Source organism: Micrasema longulum, unplaced genomic scaffold (genome assembly GCF_059751315.1).
Source record: "Micrasema longulum isolate JH-2025_06_02 unplaced genomic scaffold, ASM5975131v1 h1tg000248l, whole genome shotgun sequence".
In the NCBI taxonomy this organism is placed as follows: Eukaryota; Metazoa; Arthropoda; class Insecta; order Trichoptera; family Brachycentridae; genus Micrasema; species Micrasema longulum.
In genome coordinates this window covers 1,020,176-1,038,980 of record NW_028277453.1, presented here as the reverse complement: position 1 = coordinate 1,038,980, position 18,805 = coordinate 1,020,176, and the positions used below count along the sequence as shown (strand labels likewise).

Sequence of the window (18,805 nt, the reverse complement as noted above, 5' to 3'; positions counted from 1 at the left end):
TAATTATTTTTATGAGAAAATGAACCTTTTTAATAATTAATTTAACAATAACAGGCATAATATTTCATATGAGAGGTAGGTTTTTTGTTTCGTTTATTTGACTATACGAAAAGCATAAATATTAATGAGGAAACAGTGCAATCGTTTATTTCTCTGACTCTACAGGTGATGTTTCGAGGCACCCCATTCTCTTTTTCCGCTTTGAGGGCGGATAAGGAGGGAACAGCAGGGCGGGGGTAACGTGGGCGGCCCAGGCGGCAATATAAAGCCCGCCCGACGAATTCTTCCCTTACAACAATCCCGGCATCCAGAGGACTCGCAGACCTGTTGCTCCAACGAAACATTTCGACTTTATAAGTTAAATAACTCCACATCAGTTTTCAGTACCAACTGAAAGGTAGGAGATTAGTCCGCGAAGTCTACCACAAGTCAGTTTGTTACTTATCAACTAATAAGGTGAGTTTATAATTGTTTTTATTAATTTGTTTTACAATACTTTTGATTAATTTAGAAACAGAACTACACGAAGAAAATGTACTGATATTACGTCAACCTTTGTTTAATATTTTGAAAGGATCTGGTGTATCAAAGAACAATGTGTAATTAATATTTATTTCCTCATGAAATTATTTATGTATTTATTAAATAATTATTTAAGAGTAATTTATTAGTTTGGATTTTTAAAACGATAACAATTCTTTTATTCAGAAGAAGAAAAAATACTCAATTTAAAAAAAACGCAAAATTCAGTTTTTTCACCTCAACGTGCTGCAATATAAAATGAGACTTCGGGTGCTCAGACATCAGAGTTGATACAAAATAAAACAAAGTACAGACTAAAAAAACATACAAAATAAATATGTACATCTTACTAAAAAAATAATTAAAGTACTCTTATTATTTTTTAAAATACGAATTATTAGGTGAAGACTTTTTTCGTGATGCAACACGTTATCAATTTCCCTATTAAGTGTTTGATATAAACACATAATTGAGATTATGTCTATGAGTATATTACGCGTATTTTTTTGTCCTGGGGGTATAATATTTGCCATTCGAATCCGACTAAGCATTAAATTCGTTTTATCAATTTGATCAATATATACAAAAGCAGAGAACATGTTTACATATACTTCAACTTTGATATTAGATAATGTTAAGAGTAAAAAGTATTTAAGAAATTGACAAATCGCATAATAGCCTTTACATAAATTAATTCAAAGAAAAACCTTTTTTTTTCTTTTTAAATATATATTTAAGAATAATTTCATGTATTTCTGAGAATACAGTGCTTTTTTGTATTATTATTAAAACGCTTTGTTCTTTTTAATTAAATTACTGTTTAACTAAACCAAATCATTTTTTAAATTAGTGTTATTTAGAACGTTTGTCATTAAGTCAAGATTCTTTAAATCAAGATTCCTAAAATCGCCGCTTCAGTTATTACTTATGACGTCAGATTTTCCTCGTAGTTATGCGTAATCAGTAGATTCTTTTTGTTATGATGACAAAGATGAGTATGATTATAACTATTTCATGTAATTAAAAATGTAAAAAATTCAAGATCAATAATTTTTAAAGCGTTCAATTTTAAAAAAAAATAAAAAATTTCATACTTTTTAGAGATGTTTCACCAAATTTAAAGACAATATTATTTTTTGTAGATATTTCTTTATAAAACTCCAAATTTAAAGATTTTATAAAACTGTCAATATTTTTATTTGTTTTAGTTTTATTATTTTGCTTACTGACCAAAGATCGCTTCCGCCTAAGGTGGTATCTTCAAGACTGGTAAATTGTTCACAACATGTTTAACTTAAATACTTTTTTTTCAATTTGAAAAAAACATTATTTAAGTTAAAACTGTCGAATACAATTTACTAGTCCTGGAAGTGTCTAATAAGGCGAAAGCGCTTGTTGCTTAAAACAAAAACAAACAAAATAATAAAACTAAAAAACAATATGCAACAAGAACAAGACTCCATACTACATTTAATTTGCCAGTACCTACGACTTTTTCTTTAGAGCATGTCATTATTATAATACTGTTCTCTCCGGTCACGCAGACATTTTTATATTTATTTTTTATTTTATTAGGTAATTCAACAAAGATACATACTAGAAAACATACAATTTAAAAGCATTCGTCGAAATAATTTAACATGCATATATATCTTCAATTATAGAATTACACAAAATAGATTTACACGATAAGTTGTAATACCTACATATTTTTAAATATTTTTGTTTATATAGGATACAATGCAATAAAAAATAAGTTGTACGTGTGTACTTATTGAATAAGATTTATTCCTAAGAGATTATTCGCAAAAGCTGAGAGAGTATCATGAAAAATGACAATTTTATTGTTTCGGCATTATATATTATTATCTATTATATCTCTCCTATATGAAATATAGAAGATTCCTGAAAGACAGTACACCTGTTTAATTATACGATGTCAGTAATTATGTATGTACTCCTATTTTTAATATTACATTTTGTACCTTTTACATTATTTTTTTTCTTTTATTATTCTTTAAATTTAAATTCTGTTATTTCCATTTACTTTATTTTTATTATTTTTATTTTATTTGCAACTTTTAAGTGCCTAACATTTCTTAATTGTTTAATTACTTTTATTTTGATGTCGATAATGTACTTATTTAATAGCTTAAATCACTGTGGAAAATTTATATTGACTGTTTTCACAATTTTCGTTTTATTCTTATTTTCTGCAGACAATATATGTAAAAACTGTTGTTTTTTTTTCCATATAAAAATAAATAAAATAAAATAAATAAAACAATAAATTTAATCGTCAATTTTAATGAAATCATTAAATTAATATATGTTTTCATTGTTATTGTTTCCAAAAAATATTATTAAAATACATTTTTGCCCCATTATTAATATTACGTCTTTGTTTTTTTTAATGTTTATACTATATTAATTGCAAATCGGAGAAAAGACTACTGATCTAAGGTTTCCTTCGCTTAGCGAAAAGTTCTTATGCGAACCTAATTATTATAGATTTCAGCAGTGAAAGAGATGATTCAAGCAGTGGAATGTAAAAGTTTGGACATTATTATATAAAGTTTTCAGGCATTGCCTAGTAGGTGATTTGGTTCAGCCGGGTGAATCTCACCCTCGTGATAAAGGTTTCAGCTCTTTTACTTCACAAAAGTCAACAGATGGAAGAGTTGAGGAAATGTGGATGTTCAAACATGGGCAGAATGGTGAATGTTACACAGTGTGTAAAGTGGCCACTTAAACCAGCCAATGACAGGTCATAAGCCCTATAAATGCCTAAACGTCCATATTCCCTTCTCAAAAATGTTGTTGGCATCTTTTTGGCTTTCTGCATCCATCAACATTCGCACTGTAGATCTTTTTAGCCGTTCTTTCGCTGTCCATTCACTCTACAATTCCAAAGCAACGCATCATCCCTTTCTTAGTACGTTACTATATATACGGTTAAAATATACTCGTTTATTTATTTATTTACTTAAGTTAGTTAATATTACATTGTATATTAACTAATATATTTACAATTATAACAAATACTTATTAAATATTTCTTACATAACTACATTATTACATAAATTGTCCGCCTCATTGTGTACGGATTTGATTCTAGACATGGTTGATATGAAATATTGATTTAATAAGGTATTTTACACTGAAAAATTTCGTAGTACCTGGAATAGCACCTGAAGCGTAATACTGATCATCTTACCTTCATGTAACGTAAAAAATATCAAGACACGCTGCGAATGGTATATCAATGCGCCATTAGGTGAAGAAGGGGAAAGATTTTAATTATGTAAATTAAGCATAAGTAAAAACTAATTTTCCTTTCGATAAAAAAATATTATTAAAATGCCGAGGATAAAAAATTTCAGAACAAATAAATTAGTAAAATTTAAGAAAAATACATATTCTGAAAATTTATCCATGTTGTGTTTTTTATGTATCCTTAGTCTAGATATTATATTATTTCATATGGCAAAGTTCATCTTTTTAAAAAATAAAATATTAGATAAAATTGTAATCTGCCTGGTTTTGAAAGGCGCGGCGTATGTTCTCTTGTAAGCTAGAGAAAATTTTAGCAAAAAATATTATACGCATACAATAATTGTAAAATTTAAAAAAACCTTGATTATTTACAAATTTAAGTGTTATAAAAAAAATTAAAATTATTTTTAAAAAATTAAAAAAATTACTAACGTAATTTAAACTAATAAAATTTAGTTGATCGTTTCGAATATGTAATATATTAGAAGCTGTTATTTCCCTATACGTTGCATATTTTTTAGCTTTGAAATTATGACTTGACAACTCGGAACATGCATATCTTTATAGATACCCTACCTAGTGAAGTTTGCTTGTTTTTATTAACTTTCCGGCTACAATCCTCAATTGACAGGCGCAATTAGTTAGACGGCCGACTGTAAAAGAGCTTCGCGGGTTCGATTCCCGCCAGTTACAACAAAAAAAAAATACGTGAAATATTTTTTCTCATTTGATCTGGGTGTTATGGTGTATTTACTATAACTTTCTTCCTTATGCTCTTCCCCACCTGCTCGCTAAGTCTCTGAAATAAAGGCTTAGCGGGTTATCCTTTTTTTATTGAAAAAATGTACTACAGTACCCGTCAATATATATCGTACGTCGGCATTAAGAAAGAGACCTTCGGCTATATTTGGCTTTGTAGAGCTTTGTCCTTGTCATACACGTGTCACGTGTAATGTACGCCAGTGGTTCTTAAACGTTCTTAAAGGCAGTTAAGACAATTTTAAATTAACTATCAATTCAGAGAGAGATAATTATTCTTATGCTGAAATAGAGTCAATGTTAAATATTTCTAGTCTACAAAAACGTAGAACTAATATTGACTCCATATATATGTTCGGCATACTAAATGGTATAATCGATGTTCCATCATTACTGGGACAAGTAAAATTCAATATTCCGACTCGTAGATTGAGAAACAATGAAGTACTGTTCATCGATCAGCATAGAACAAACTATGGCCTAAATTCTCCAATGACCCGCCTTTGTCGTATTGTTAACTCAAGACAGGATCTGGACTTTTTTGGTTTAAGTTTACAACGATTTAAACGAGCACTAAATAAATAGTCCAGATCTTGTCTCGATGTCCCTTATGTTTGTCAATGCTTCTTCCTTTTTTCTTTAAATGTTTTAAACTACTCTTTTATTGTAATATTTAAACCTTATAAATTGTATACATGGACAATGTCCGTTAATAAATAAATAAATAAATAAATAAATTCAATTAACTATCAGATTTAAATAAAAACTATAAAATTAAAAATTAAAAATAAAATGTACTAACAGAAGTTTCGATAATTAAATCTGTAATTATATTTCGATAATCAAATTTATATCGGGTTGTGATCCCGTGGCTAGTTTCACGGACTCACGGATCAAAGGTCCGTGGTTCGAATCTCACTCTACCCCAACTTGATTCCCATTTTCTTATAGTGAGTTATTTACAACTTGTCAAAAATGGCTTTTTAAATGTAATATTTTGGTTAGTTATAAGAACGCAAATACTTCTTTAAAAAATAACAACCGTAAGCATTTTTATAACTAATGACTTATGAGATGTCAAAAGTTAGAGAAGAAGTGATCGTTTATTTTTGTTCTATTTAAAAGTTAATACGGTTTCTTTAGATTTATAAATTGTTAGAAACGGAAAAACCCTTATCAGAGCATAATAATGGAGAATTTCGGAAAACACCTACCGAATTTGTAAATCTAAAAATACCGTATTAATTTGTAAATCGAACAAAACCGAACAAAAATAAACGGTCACTTGTTCTCTAACGTTTGACATCTCATAAGTCATCAGTTATAAAAATGCTTACAGTTATTTATAATGTAATTTATTGTTTATAATGCTGACTATAATAAGTATGAAACATTTAACAGCCCTGCTCTGATTCGAATTCGAATCGTGCAACAGAGACGACGCTCTACAATGTCGGGTTTGATGAAATGACTGACAGACTGTTTCTAAGTGCCGAAGTACGATATATAATGCCGGGACTGTACAACATGATTCATTATAAAATTTATGTTTTGCTATTGTATTGTAAGCTAGATTGATGTGTTTTTGTTAATAAGCGTCATTCTATGAAAGCATTAAACCATAGAATTAACAATCGTCCAGAAGTAGCGTAGAATCATATTTGAATATATCGGACTGTGTCCAAAAATCCTCCTACTATGCCCTACTTTCGCCGCGCATATTCGTGATGTCGCCGCGTAATGTTGCACGATGGGAAAAAATACAATCATAACACAAATGTAAGGTAAAAAAAAAAAAAAGCAATCTGTTAATTTCTCTAAAATTTTATTGTGCACGCGGAAATATTGATTGACATAACAGAGTAGATAAGTAAAGGATAATTTAATAGGAGTTATTGAATGAATGAACTTTGAACTTAAAATATAAAACAATTTTATTTTACATAAAACGGATATTTTTATATAATGTCAAATAATATTTGATGTTTTAAAGATAATGCCAGTCATATATCCACCACACAGTTGTTTAATCCAAGGTCCAATTTTCATTCGTTCTCTCATTAGATGAGCAAAGTAGGGTAAAAAAAATACTACCCTGGCAACACTAACGAAATGTTCATTTTGTTTTCTTCGACAATCTGATCGATAGAAAACGAATTCAAATTTTAAGTAATGTATATGCTACGTGCACATTCATTTGCTAATTACACATGAAATGTGATCCCATCCTGTTTCTTTAAGATTCTAGCGGTATTTCTACACTTCAAAAGGACATAACACGGCATAGCTGAATTCAAATCAGGAGTTGCGTACTGAGCGACGTCTACAAAGAAACTAATGGGTCAAAACGTAAAACTACTAATTTATGAGTAGTTACTCGCCTTCTGTTTGATGCTTGTATGTGGTTTCTAGATTATTCTGAATTCTATGCATTAAACTAATTATTCCATATTGAACTTCGTAATAAAAAAGTTTTTATAATTCTCACCAAAATGTTTTCCACTGTTACAAGATACGAATCTATATTATTTGCAATTGGGCTGCCCAATTAACTTGTAAAGAAACTTTTCCCTGTCAAATTTTGCAGGAAACTTTTCTTTTACCCCCTCAATACTTTGAATTTATTCAAAGTAATATTTTAGTGATTATAATACTCTCTCTATTTACATTATTTCAACTTTCGTTTAAGAAATTTATTTCAACGTTATACTCAAATACAATTTTTCAAATAAGATTTAAACATTATTCCAAAAAAGTTCGTTCTCTTGTAAATAAAATTGATTAACTAAATTCACAGAAAACATATATCTGTTTTCCCATTGTTTCGTCATCCATATGTTCTACACGACCAAACTATCTTAGTGGTCCTTTCTTAATCTTATCAATTACACCAATTTTAGATTTGCACTCTCGCCTGATTTCATCATTTGTAATCCCGTCATACATTGATTTCCCACACATTCGTCAAAGCGACTGTACTTACTCTGCTTTTATCCTTCCTCGTCCAGTTCGATGTTTTACTTCCATACACGAGTGTTAAAACTAAAACCTCATTGTGCACCCCATTGTGCAATTAAATATCCCAACTAGAAACCTCAGACAAAACTTACTCTTTCATACCGATAACCATAGAACTAACTATGGTTTTCATTCCCCTATGCCCAGTTCTTAAGTCTGCCAACAAACAGACCAGTCTCGATTTCATTGATAACAAGTGGTCTTATTTCAAACGATTTCTGAATCAAATTAAATTATAAACACCTCTCTCCCGCTTCCACCCCCACAAAGTTTACTATATACCATTGTCTTTTTTTTTTTTTATAACAATTTTCCATGTATAAATATGTTCTTAAAAATGCCAATTGGGCGTATATATAAATAAATAATAAAAAAATAAGTTTTTTAATCAAAAATCGAATTATTTTTCCTAATTTGAATTTCATAAACAGCGATTTTAATGTCATTTAACTCTCTACTGATTCAGTGTATTTACCTTTTACTGAGAATTTGTCCATTTATATGAACAGACGGGCCTACCCTTGTTAGACATGAATTAATTCCTATGGATATAAAAAAACGATTTTTTTAAATTTGGTATTTTTAAGGTTTTTTTATCTTTTTAAATTTATTTATCGTTCATTTGTGTCTGAAACTAAAGGTCTTAAACTGATAATCAGCCAACAAAATTAATTAAAAATATATTTTTATCTTTTACAAACAAATCAGTCAGAAGCCAGCTGTTAAAGTTAAAAACGAACTTTTCTGTACAATGATGAGTACCGACGTAAACAAAAAAATAGAGACGTACGTAGAGGTTCCAGTAATAAAAAAAAAACCCGTTGCTTTTGAATTTCAGTAGGTACGAGAGTAAAAATATCTGAATATTCGTATTTAGTTTAAAAAACATCCGGGCTGAAATGGTTGATATGGTAGCAAAAACTTCGTTTATTCACTAATATTATCCTGTCACAAAAATTCATTTCCATTTTGGTATTGAGTGTAAATTGAAAATCATCAATTTGGATTAATTTAATTATTTTAAGAGATTAATTTTACCGAAACCTTCAAATAAGTCACTAAAATATTAATTCAATAATCATGCAATTTACTGGTATACCGTTTATTTTAGGGCTTATTAAGTAATTTAATTCAATTGAGTTATGGTACAAGGATTATTAGTACTACATTTGACGGCAAAATAGTTTGATATTTATGTACCAACTTTAAAATATAATGTAGTACGATAACATCCGTTTTTATGTTTAAAACACTATCTGCACGCTAGTAAAATAGTTTTATAATATTTAAGTACAATCTCAGACAACATACATTAGTCTGTTTTTGTTAATTGAAACGTTTACCTTAAAAAAATAAGCCCGTTAATGTACATATTTTACTGTACAAGAGTTTAATATAAATAAATAGATTTTTTAATACAGTTAAAGTATTTTGATCGACGTGAGATTCGTACAAATTATTTCGTTATTAAAAATCAACAATTAAAAATATAACATCATCATCCCTTTTCCGCACCTAATGGTGCATAGGAGACTGCATTGGTACACTAACCGTTGCGTATCTAGATCATTTTTTTGTTACATGTAGGTATAAAGGTCAGTCTTACGTTTCATGTACCAGTCTAAGGACTATGAAATATTCTAGTGTAAAAACACCCTTTTAAATTAAATAATCTACCATGCCGGGAATTAAACCGGAGACATCTTGAATGGTAGGCAAACGCGCTGATAATTATACGATGAAACTGACAAATATAACAGCCTAAGATATTTAATAACTAATGTAAAATCCTCGGCTATTATATTCCTCTACTGTCGTTAGTTGGTTTTAGTTCAGCCAGTCAATGACAAATCATTAGCCCTGTAAATGCCCAGGCTTTCATATTCCCTTCTCAAAAACGTTTTTTTTCGTTGCAACGAATTTCAATCTAAATAATTCTCTAGGGAGGAGCCAGTCTGCCTGCCTGTCTGTAAACATTTTGATATACTCAAAACATTGTTGGTAAAATCTACTCTTGATTTACAAAGATTTAGGAATCGTTCAGTTTTCTATATAAATACTGAAAGATTTATTATATGGCCTGAAAGATAGTTGAAAACGGAATTGGTAATGAAAAATCTCATAATTCATCTTCCATTTATTCCCAGTCTAGGCGGGTGTAGATATATATATATCAGATTTGTCAGCCTCGTGGTTTAATGATCAGCGCGTTTGCTTATCATGCAAGGGGTCTCGGGTTTACTTTTCGACATGGTTGATATAAAACATTTATTTAACAGGTGTATTTTTACACTAAAATAGCAAATGAGGGTATACAATATTACTACTAAATACAATTTTTATATTTACATTAACGTTTCCCATTACTTAAAAGAAAAAAAAAATTCTCTTGTACATAATGGGAAGTAACGTCGTACAATAGTTTGTTTATTCTATTTTTAATTATTTATATCATTAGGATAACATATAAATTACAAAAATATATATAAAAGGTGTTTTTAATCAGTGCTACACAAAAAAAAAATATAAATATAACTTTTCACTTCTTTCTTAAATATAGTGTATTCCTGACTGCAATTTTATATTTTCTTTGTTCATTTCATTAAAAAAAAATATGCCTCTGTAAATATAATTATGTAGTGCTGTATTTGTTTTTAATTTGGGTATTAACCATTACCACCTGATCTAGGTCGCGTACTTACGTTTTGTGACCTAGAAACACTACTATTTATTCAACAATGTTTTGAGTATGTCTAAATGCTTGCAAACTGGCTGGATTTTCTCCCTAATGAGTTGTTCATATTTATATTTGTTGCAACAGAGAGGGAAAACATTTTTGAAAAGGTAATATGGGAGTCTAGGTCCTGTAAATGCCTAGACTCCCATATTCGCTTCTCAAAAATGTTTTCCCTCTCTGTTGCAGCAAATTCTACTATTCATTTTGACTTTATGTATTTGAAGCAAACAATTCTTTTTATACAATAATTTTATATTTAAAACCTTATTTTTTTTAACAATTGAACAGTGGAAAAAGGAGACGGTTTTTTCAAATAACTTTTATAGTGAATCTTTGTATTTTTTCGAGCCGTAAAATATTTGTTTTAAAAGCACCGTACTGTAATATAGATTGAGCTAATGCAAAGTAAATTGATTTTTATTTATCGTACCAACGCAGTACCCTTTACGCTATCAGGTGTGATATTCCAAACGCTCTCACGGCCGTAAAAAAAGTTTTTTTTATTTTGTATGTAAATACGCGAGATAAAGGCGTTTTCTACGGCCGCGAGAGTGGTTTAGAATAGCAACGCAAGTACGGCTAACGATTAATATAGTGTTTCAAGGTCAGACCGTGAAATTTCAGAGGAACGTTCCCGTGGTAACATTTTTTAAAAATCCAAATATTTTTTTCCCAATTTTTTTTATTTACATAATTTGAAAATGGGGTAATTCTTTCATATATCTCACTAGCATCCTCTCCGCAAAACCCTACACCCCCACTACAAAAAAAAAATAACCCAATAAAATACGAATGCGAACAAGGGAAGGCGTTTTTTTATTTATTTATTGAAATGTACAGTCATATACCCAATAATACGGTTATAACATAATAGATACTTAATACTAGACTAAAATTATTTCAAAATTATAACTAACAATATACGTAATAGGTATGTCCTAAGTAAAGTTTTATTATACAAGAATAGAATTTGGAAAGAAAAAAAAATGTTTGAACGTACTTTTGTAAATTTAAAATGAAAATTAATATTGTATTTACCCATCATTATTCACCCACAACGATAATGCCTGCATGCTGTCGTTGATTTTCCTTTTGAATGGGGTTTATGGAAGGGATGCTTCTTCGAGAAATTAAGGATTAACTCCATTTTCAAATTACAGCAAATAAAGAAAAATATTTTTTAAGGTTAAATTTGTTTTTGTGATAAAAGATATTTTTTAAAAGTTTACCATGAGGAATTTCCCTCTGTAGTTTTGCAGTCTGACCCTAAAGCATCGTGTATATATTCAAACGATTACGATAAAAATAAAATTAAAAGATTACTTGCTATACTTGTTATTCCTTCTTTATTTTTTCTTCTTATTTTTTCTCTGCTGCATTGGCATGTTTTTATACTTTTAAACTACTTTTAATTACTTATATTATGTATGTAAATAAAATCAATATATTGCTGCTCTTACTATAATGTGTCATTATTATGAAGATGTTTTTTAAATTGACCTAAATTTACTGTCTTATATTTCACTTAAAGATTCTTCTCATCGTTTCTTTGAATCCCTTAAAATAAATATGTGTATATTTATGTTTTTCCTTTTTTAAAAAAAAATGTTATTACTATTTTATTTAATTTTTACATCTGAGCATGTTTTTCATTCTTTATTTCAATTCTTAATTTTTAATAACTCTTACAAATTTTCTTCATCTTTAATATTATTTCCATTTGTAAATACTCACTACAAATTACAAACTTTAAAATATCTTTTTTTCACTTAAATTTTAATTTTTAAGCAACTTTCATTTATGTTTTTCTTTTTCCTTCTCTTTTTTATACTTTCATAATTAACCTTACATATAATTGCTTTATAATATGGAAACTTCACTGGTCCATTAGAATTAAGTCTAATTGTGTAAAATATTAAACTTTGTAACTGTACTGTATGTTTCCTGAATAAAAGAAAATAAAAAAATAAAAATACATAAAAATAAATAAAATACCTTGGTTAAGCGAACAAAGTCAAATATAATCATTAACTATGAAGAGATATTTACAAAAAATATCAATATTATATGTTTATACTATACATAAAATATGACATAAAATCCTTTTCTATCTATAACTTTCTGAAACGTGACAAGATTAAATTTTACTGTAAAACTATGAACCAAACTGTTATGAAAAGCTTCAGTATAATATCAGTGTTATATAAGCTTGAATAAACCTTTTCAAAGTTAGTCGAATAGGTACTATATCTCATTAGCAATATATTCTAACGGCTTCCAGTTATTTTAGTTGAATTGTTATAACACAATTTATCAGAAAATGATTATTAAGTTTAATTGATAATTTTCATTTGTATCTTCAATCAGGACAAATTCTATTATTTATTTTCATTTTTAATGCAGGCATATGCCGTTTTTTTAAAAGAAAACAAAACAAATTAAGTTAAAGGTAAAATAATCATAAAATAATACAAGGGGCTTACGCTGCAAATAATTTTTTCACTAATTATTAGAAGCATAAAAATACTTTTAAATTTGTAATTTTGAATTCCCGCAAAAACGACAATTCCATTGGCCAAGCCCCTAATACGTCACGATTCACTTTTATTTGTTCGTGGCCATTAAATTTTTTGTAGAACAATATCACGAATCTTGACGTCACAACAACCAAGGCCGAACATATTTTTATTGAATTTCTTTTTTACATTTATGTATAAAAACATAAATTAACATAACCTACAGTATCCATATTGATTTTGAAAATACAATTAATTATTCAAAATTCATTTCACACGAGAGTTGTGTAAAAAATAAGGTTATCAATTTTTTATTCAGGTTTAAGGTATTTTTTATTTGAACTGAAAAATACACCATTGGAAAGCTTAATTTCTTTACTATTTTTCAACGTAATCACCAGATTTTTCAACGCATTTTTGTTGACGACTAATCCACTTTTGGAATCCAGCTTCAAGTCTTCAGTCCACCGCCAGTCCGTGGAGGAATTTGGCAAGGCAAGTAAGGCAACACTTACGAATACGTATTTATCAATGGCTTTCGTGTCATATTCAAACTTCAATTTTATTCTGCTATATATTCTAGTCAAACTTGCGCCTTTAGATATTTTGTAGATGTTATACTTTTATGACAAAAGAAAATGTTTTGCTGAAACACGGCAACATTCAACAATATTGTTGGCTCAATAAAACACACATCGTTGCGTGTTTTACGTATTTGACATGTTTTAACAAATATGTAATACCTTTCAGTATACTATATCGTAAATCTACCTAATAGTTTAATGGATTTAAAAAGCTTATTATTTAATTTTAAAATCGTGTTTCATATTAGATACGATTGGAAATAAGCATAGATATATTATTTGGACATTTTTCGTTACACCAACATCATAACATTCATCGCTTTTGTTAATTTTAACTTATATTAGTTCAAATTAAATTGAAATTTTCGTCATTCAAAAATGAATGGCGAGCGTTTTACGAGAAGATAGTTTGACAGCTAAACGTACAATGTTGCATTCAATTTTCAATGTCGAGATTAATTTTAATTATATTTCGAGGGCCATTTTCATCGAGTTCTCACTATTAGAAAATGAGAATACAGTTGGGATAGACTGGGATTCGAACCACGGACCTTTGAGCCGTGAGTCCGAGACACTTGCCACGGGACCACAGGCCGATTTAAACATACTCAAAACATTGTTGATTTATACTTTTACTCAAAAAATATGTTTTATTTTAGACAGCGAGTAACTTCAGCCCTTCGGGAAATTGGATACAATAAATGTTTTTTTGCGCGCGGTAAAAATTAGAGCATTAAATTGTACGGAAAAGTTTCCTGAAGATGTACGAAAAAAATATAAAACACCAACTACTTTGAAAGACCTCACTGGTTCATATGAATCAACCAATGATAAAAGAGTTATGGAAGATTACCGGTTTGCTTACCGTCCATGGACCAATGGGCAAAACTGATCGAGAATAAGCTGAAGAGAACCTCTAACGTCACTCGCGGAGTTATTTCAGAAATACAAAATTAAAAAAATCATAGCGCCGATAATACGATGTATAAAAATTTGGAAAATAATTTTTGCTTAGTTTAATAGTCTACTAATAAAAAATGTCGTGTTCATGGTGATCTCGATCCTCAGTATTGAGGGACTGACTTGCAAGAAGAAGAAGAAGAATAAAAACAAATAAATTAAAAGCACTGAAATTCCTCATTGAACGTTAACTTCCAATTATTGTAATCGGGGCGCTGAACACGTGTATAAAAATAATACTATCATAGACAAGAAGAATGAAAACCTCTTTGGCAATAAGTCGGCCATTGTAAATGATGTGCAAATAAAAAGACTATAAAATTAAAATGGAATTCATATTTCAAAGGGAAACACAACCCATGAATACTATAAACATTTAAGTGTGTCGCTGCTTCTGGTTTTCTCATAAGCCATAAACTCTAATAACATTCTTACAAAATTATTTTAGGCAAATATTTCACGGGTTTTATAAAGATTAAAATCAACAAATTTCTTTAGTGTCATAATTCATAAAATTAGTATATTTCGCGCATCGTAAAACATCCATTCAAACAAAACTTAATTTCTTTTTGTCCACCGTTGATGTGGTTTTATGAATGAATTATTAAACAGTTATTTGATATCGATTTGCGAGTGCGGATTCTAAAGATTTTTATTAAATATATTTATTGAGAATTCTTGAAAATTTATTGGTACATACATAATTAATAATAAATTTTCTACCTTTCTAATAGAGGGAAAACTCGTGTTTAGAAAGGGAGTTCGTTTTACATTTTTTTTTCAAATATTTATATATAATATACACACTCGCATATGTATTCTATTTTATTTACATTTTATTTTTACTAACAGATTCTTTAAAATGAGATATTTTATTTCTAAAAGATACACAATTTTCTACGGTATGGAATAGGATTGGGTGGGTTTCATGTGACTTTTTAATTTAGAATTAAATGTTTTAATATTTGTTATTGATTTTAGAATTTCCGGAAGATTATCAAAGTTTTTTTACCCAATATATGAATAATGATTTAAAGCTGCAGTTGTATTGCATCTGGGTAAAGTTAAATTATTTGAAAATGTAGAATTTCGAGAATTTTGTAAATTGGTGGGTTTTTTTTCTCCGAAATTTGTATAGTAGATGCTTTTCTAAAGATGTCATCAATTGAGGGTATATCTAGCTCGTTCAAAATTCAATTTGAAGGGTTAGTTCTAGGATTTTTTTATATAATTTTAGCGATGTTTTTTTTTGGGCAATCAAAAGTGGACTTAAATTCCTCCTCCCCAGCCTATGATTCCGTACTGCAGAATAGACTGTGTGTTTGCATAGCAAACAGTGTTTATATTTTTTGTAGAGGAAATGTTTCTTAATCTAACAAATATGTAAATAAATTTTCTAACCCTTTTTACTATGGCATTTATATGTAATTTTCATTTCATATTACTATCTAAGATAATACCAAGGTACTTTAATATCATTTGACTTTTTTAGTGTCGTACATATTTGAGGGCACGTAGTAGAATACTTTATATAGTTTTCCTTACTGTGCATAATTATATGAAAATTAGTAGGAAGATCACAATGATTTACTGAAAAGGGTAGGAAGATTTTTTTTTCACTATTTAGTGATAACATATTGAGACAGATTAGATTTGAAATTTTTATAACTAGAAGTTACACACTATATCACCATGTAATGTATCAAAAGGAATTCACAATATAGTTCAAACGGGCCAAGGGCCCTGCGTGGAGGTGAGACGCAAAATTGAGAAAAAATGCAGCGAGCGAGGTTTTTTTAAGTGTCATATAGAGTGTCTTATAGAGCCTCATATAGAGTGAAGTTAGGTTTGTATCAAGTTTACCAACTGAAAAAGTCGTTGGCAACCTGATAATGTTTATTTGAGTACTTCACTCTTCGCTACACAGTAATTTGAGATATTTCAATAGGGACAAAAAAAATTTTATGCGGAGAATATAAGAGTTAATCCATTTAAAAAAATACTATTTGCGTTTTTAGAACCAAGTTGTGAGCGTAAAGTGGAAATTAAGCCTCGAACCTCATACCCATAACTTTTCGATGCTACTACTGTAACACAATCTGGTTTATTTACATTAATACATTTACAGAGACATTTTCATTTTTTCAATATAAGTCCATCTCGTAGTGTAGTGGTTAGCACGTTCACCTACCATTCTTGAGATCCCAGGTTTAATTTCTGACGGGGTCGACATGTAATATTGGGTAAAAATGTGGCTTCGCACTACAATACTTTTTTCTCCGTGGACTGGCACCTGAAGCGTAAGGGTAATCACCTCACCAATTATGTAACAAAAATAGTCCAGATACGCTGCGGCTGCAGTACTAATGCAGTTCTATATGAAAATGATTATAATGATATTTACTTGAGAAAAATATCAACAGATGACGTTGCAAACATGTTCGTGAACTTGCGCGCGACGCGACGCCGACGCGACGTAACGAAAAAAATATGGATATTTAAATAGAATATAAGACTTCTGATGAATCAACGTGCTTACTATAAAACTGTTTAATTTAGAAGTTTAATGATACCGGTTTTCACAGTTTTACATTGTTTTAATACGTAAAGGATTCTCTTTTTAAATGTCAGCTCAACTCACCCACTATAACTCGTGACTTTACGGGCGAAGTAATTTCAAATTGTCAAAAATCTTTTGACATAGTTTGATAGTTTATTAACAAAAAAAAATCAGTGAACATCCATATTACGTATTAATTTATTTTATTTAACAAAACACTTCTCCTTTTTCGTTTTTCTTTCTTCTGTGCAGATAGGAAACTTGTCAACCCGCATAATCGTAATATTCGATAATCGTCTCATTCTGATGAAAATGTTTCCCCCATATTCGTTATAATTTTCCGTATGCGAAGAGTTCTACTGTATTTGAAAGAAAATTTGAAAAAACATGTTTTAAAAATAATTTCATGTAAATAATACAACTTTTCATATATGTAGAATATTAGATGTTACTTTATAGACAATAAGACAATATCACTTTGTGTTTACAATTATAAATTAATATGAGTCTATTTAATACTGTCGAGTAAAAAAATTACTTTAAAATTCATAATTTTAAATTCTCGCAAAAACGGTTCATTGCATTGACCGCCCCACGTACGTCACGATTCGGTAAAATTTGGAACTTTGTGACCGTTTAAATTTAAATAGAACGGCGTAAAAGAATTTGAAATGAATAAGTCACTCAGATACCAACATAATATTAAAATTCCTAAATTCCATACAAGTCATGCCAAAATAGCTTTGTTTTCAAAGGTGTAAAAAATTATTATAATCTTCCTAATGAACTAAAAACTATTAGAAATAATATATTAATAAATCATTTTTTTGAACTCGTGTAAAAACAACATTAAATTTCAATTAGTATAAATGTATTATTGTTTTATGTTTTTTCTTTATATACCCTACGTTTTTCTTTTTATGTACTCGTATTTAAAATTATATAAACTCTTATAAATAAACAACTAAAACAGTATAAGTCACTCTCCAAGTACAAGAGTTGGTCTCTTTTTTTGGAGAGTTACGGTGATAACATTCACTAGATGTGTAAAAGTAGATATGTTTAGGATTTTACAAAAACATACTTTTTATGAAATTTATGAATTAAAAAAAAAAAATTGTCAAGGCCGAATTTTCTCATTGTTTTATTTTTTAAAATATGAATGAAACCATTTTCCCACAATATCTATATTGATTTTAAAAATACAATTAATTTTTATTAATCCATTTCATTTTAAGAAAAAGGTATTTATAGTATGTGTATTTCCCTATTGAAGATAACTCTGCTAACGTCTCATTGTAATCATTTCTTTTCTTTAATTTTAATTTTAAACAACTTCTATTTATGTTTATTTTCCTTCTCTTTTTTTTACTTCAATTAAAAACCTTACATATAATTATTATATAATATGGAAACTTCACTGGTCCATTAGAGTTAAGTCTAACTGTGTAAAATATAAAACTATGTCACTGTACTGTATGTTTCCCAAATAAAAAAAATATTAAAAAAATAAATAAAGAAAATGAAAAATGAAACGGGCGCCGAAACAGATTAATGACGAATAGGGGTTCCACTGTATCTGGATTTTCAGTAAAAAAGGGTGTCTCTTCAGTCATAAATTAAACGTATTTCCGTATTTGATACATAATTAAAAATACAGTATTTCAATGCTTGGTCTCGTATCATTTATTGCTCCGTATAACACCAACATTACACTTTTTTCAGAAATGCGTCATAATACGAGTATGTTAACACGGGTGTACGAAGTTAGTACATGCTTGATAACGAAATATGGCTTCAATGACACCATAAATCTCAGTCCAATTTTAAAATTAAAGATATACGTCACGTCTTTTGAAATTGCTTTAATTTT

General features: G+C 28.9%; 1 protein-coding gene across 1 annotated transcript in view; it reads left to right on the top strand.

The window, feature by feature from the left end:
* Positions 1-291: 291 nt before the first annotated feature.
* Positions 292-18,805, top strand: part of Ms (neuropeptide receptor myosuppressin) — a 90,998-nt gene continuing 72,484 nt past the window's right edge. The window contains exon 1 of the mRNA XM_088223665.1: positions 292-456. The gene's annotated coding sequence lies outside the window, so the exon portion shown is untranslated. The remainder of the gene's footprint in view (positions 457-18,805) is intronic.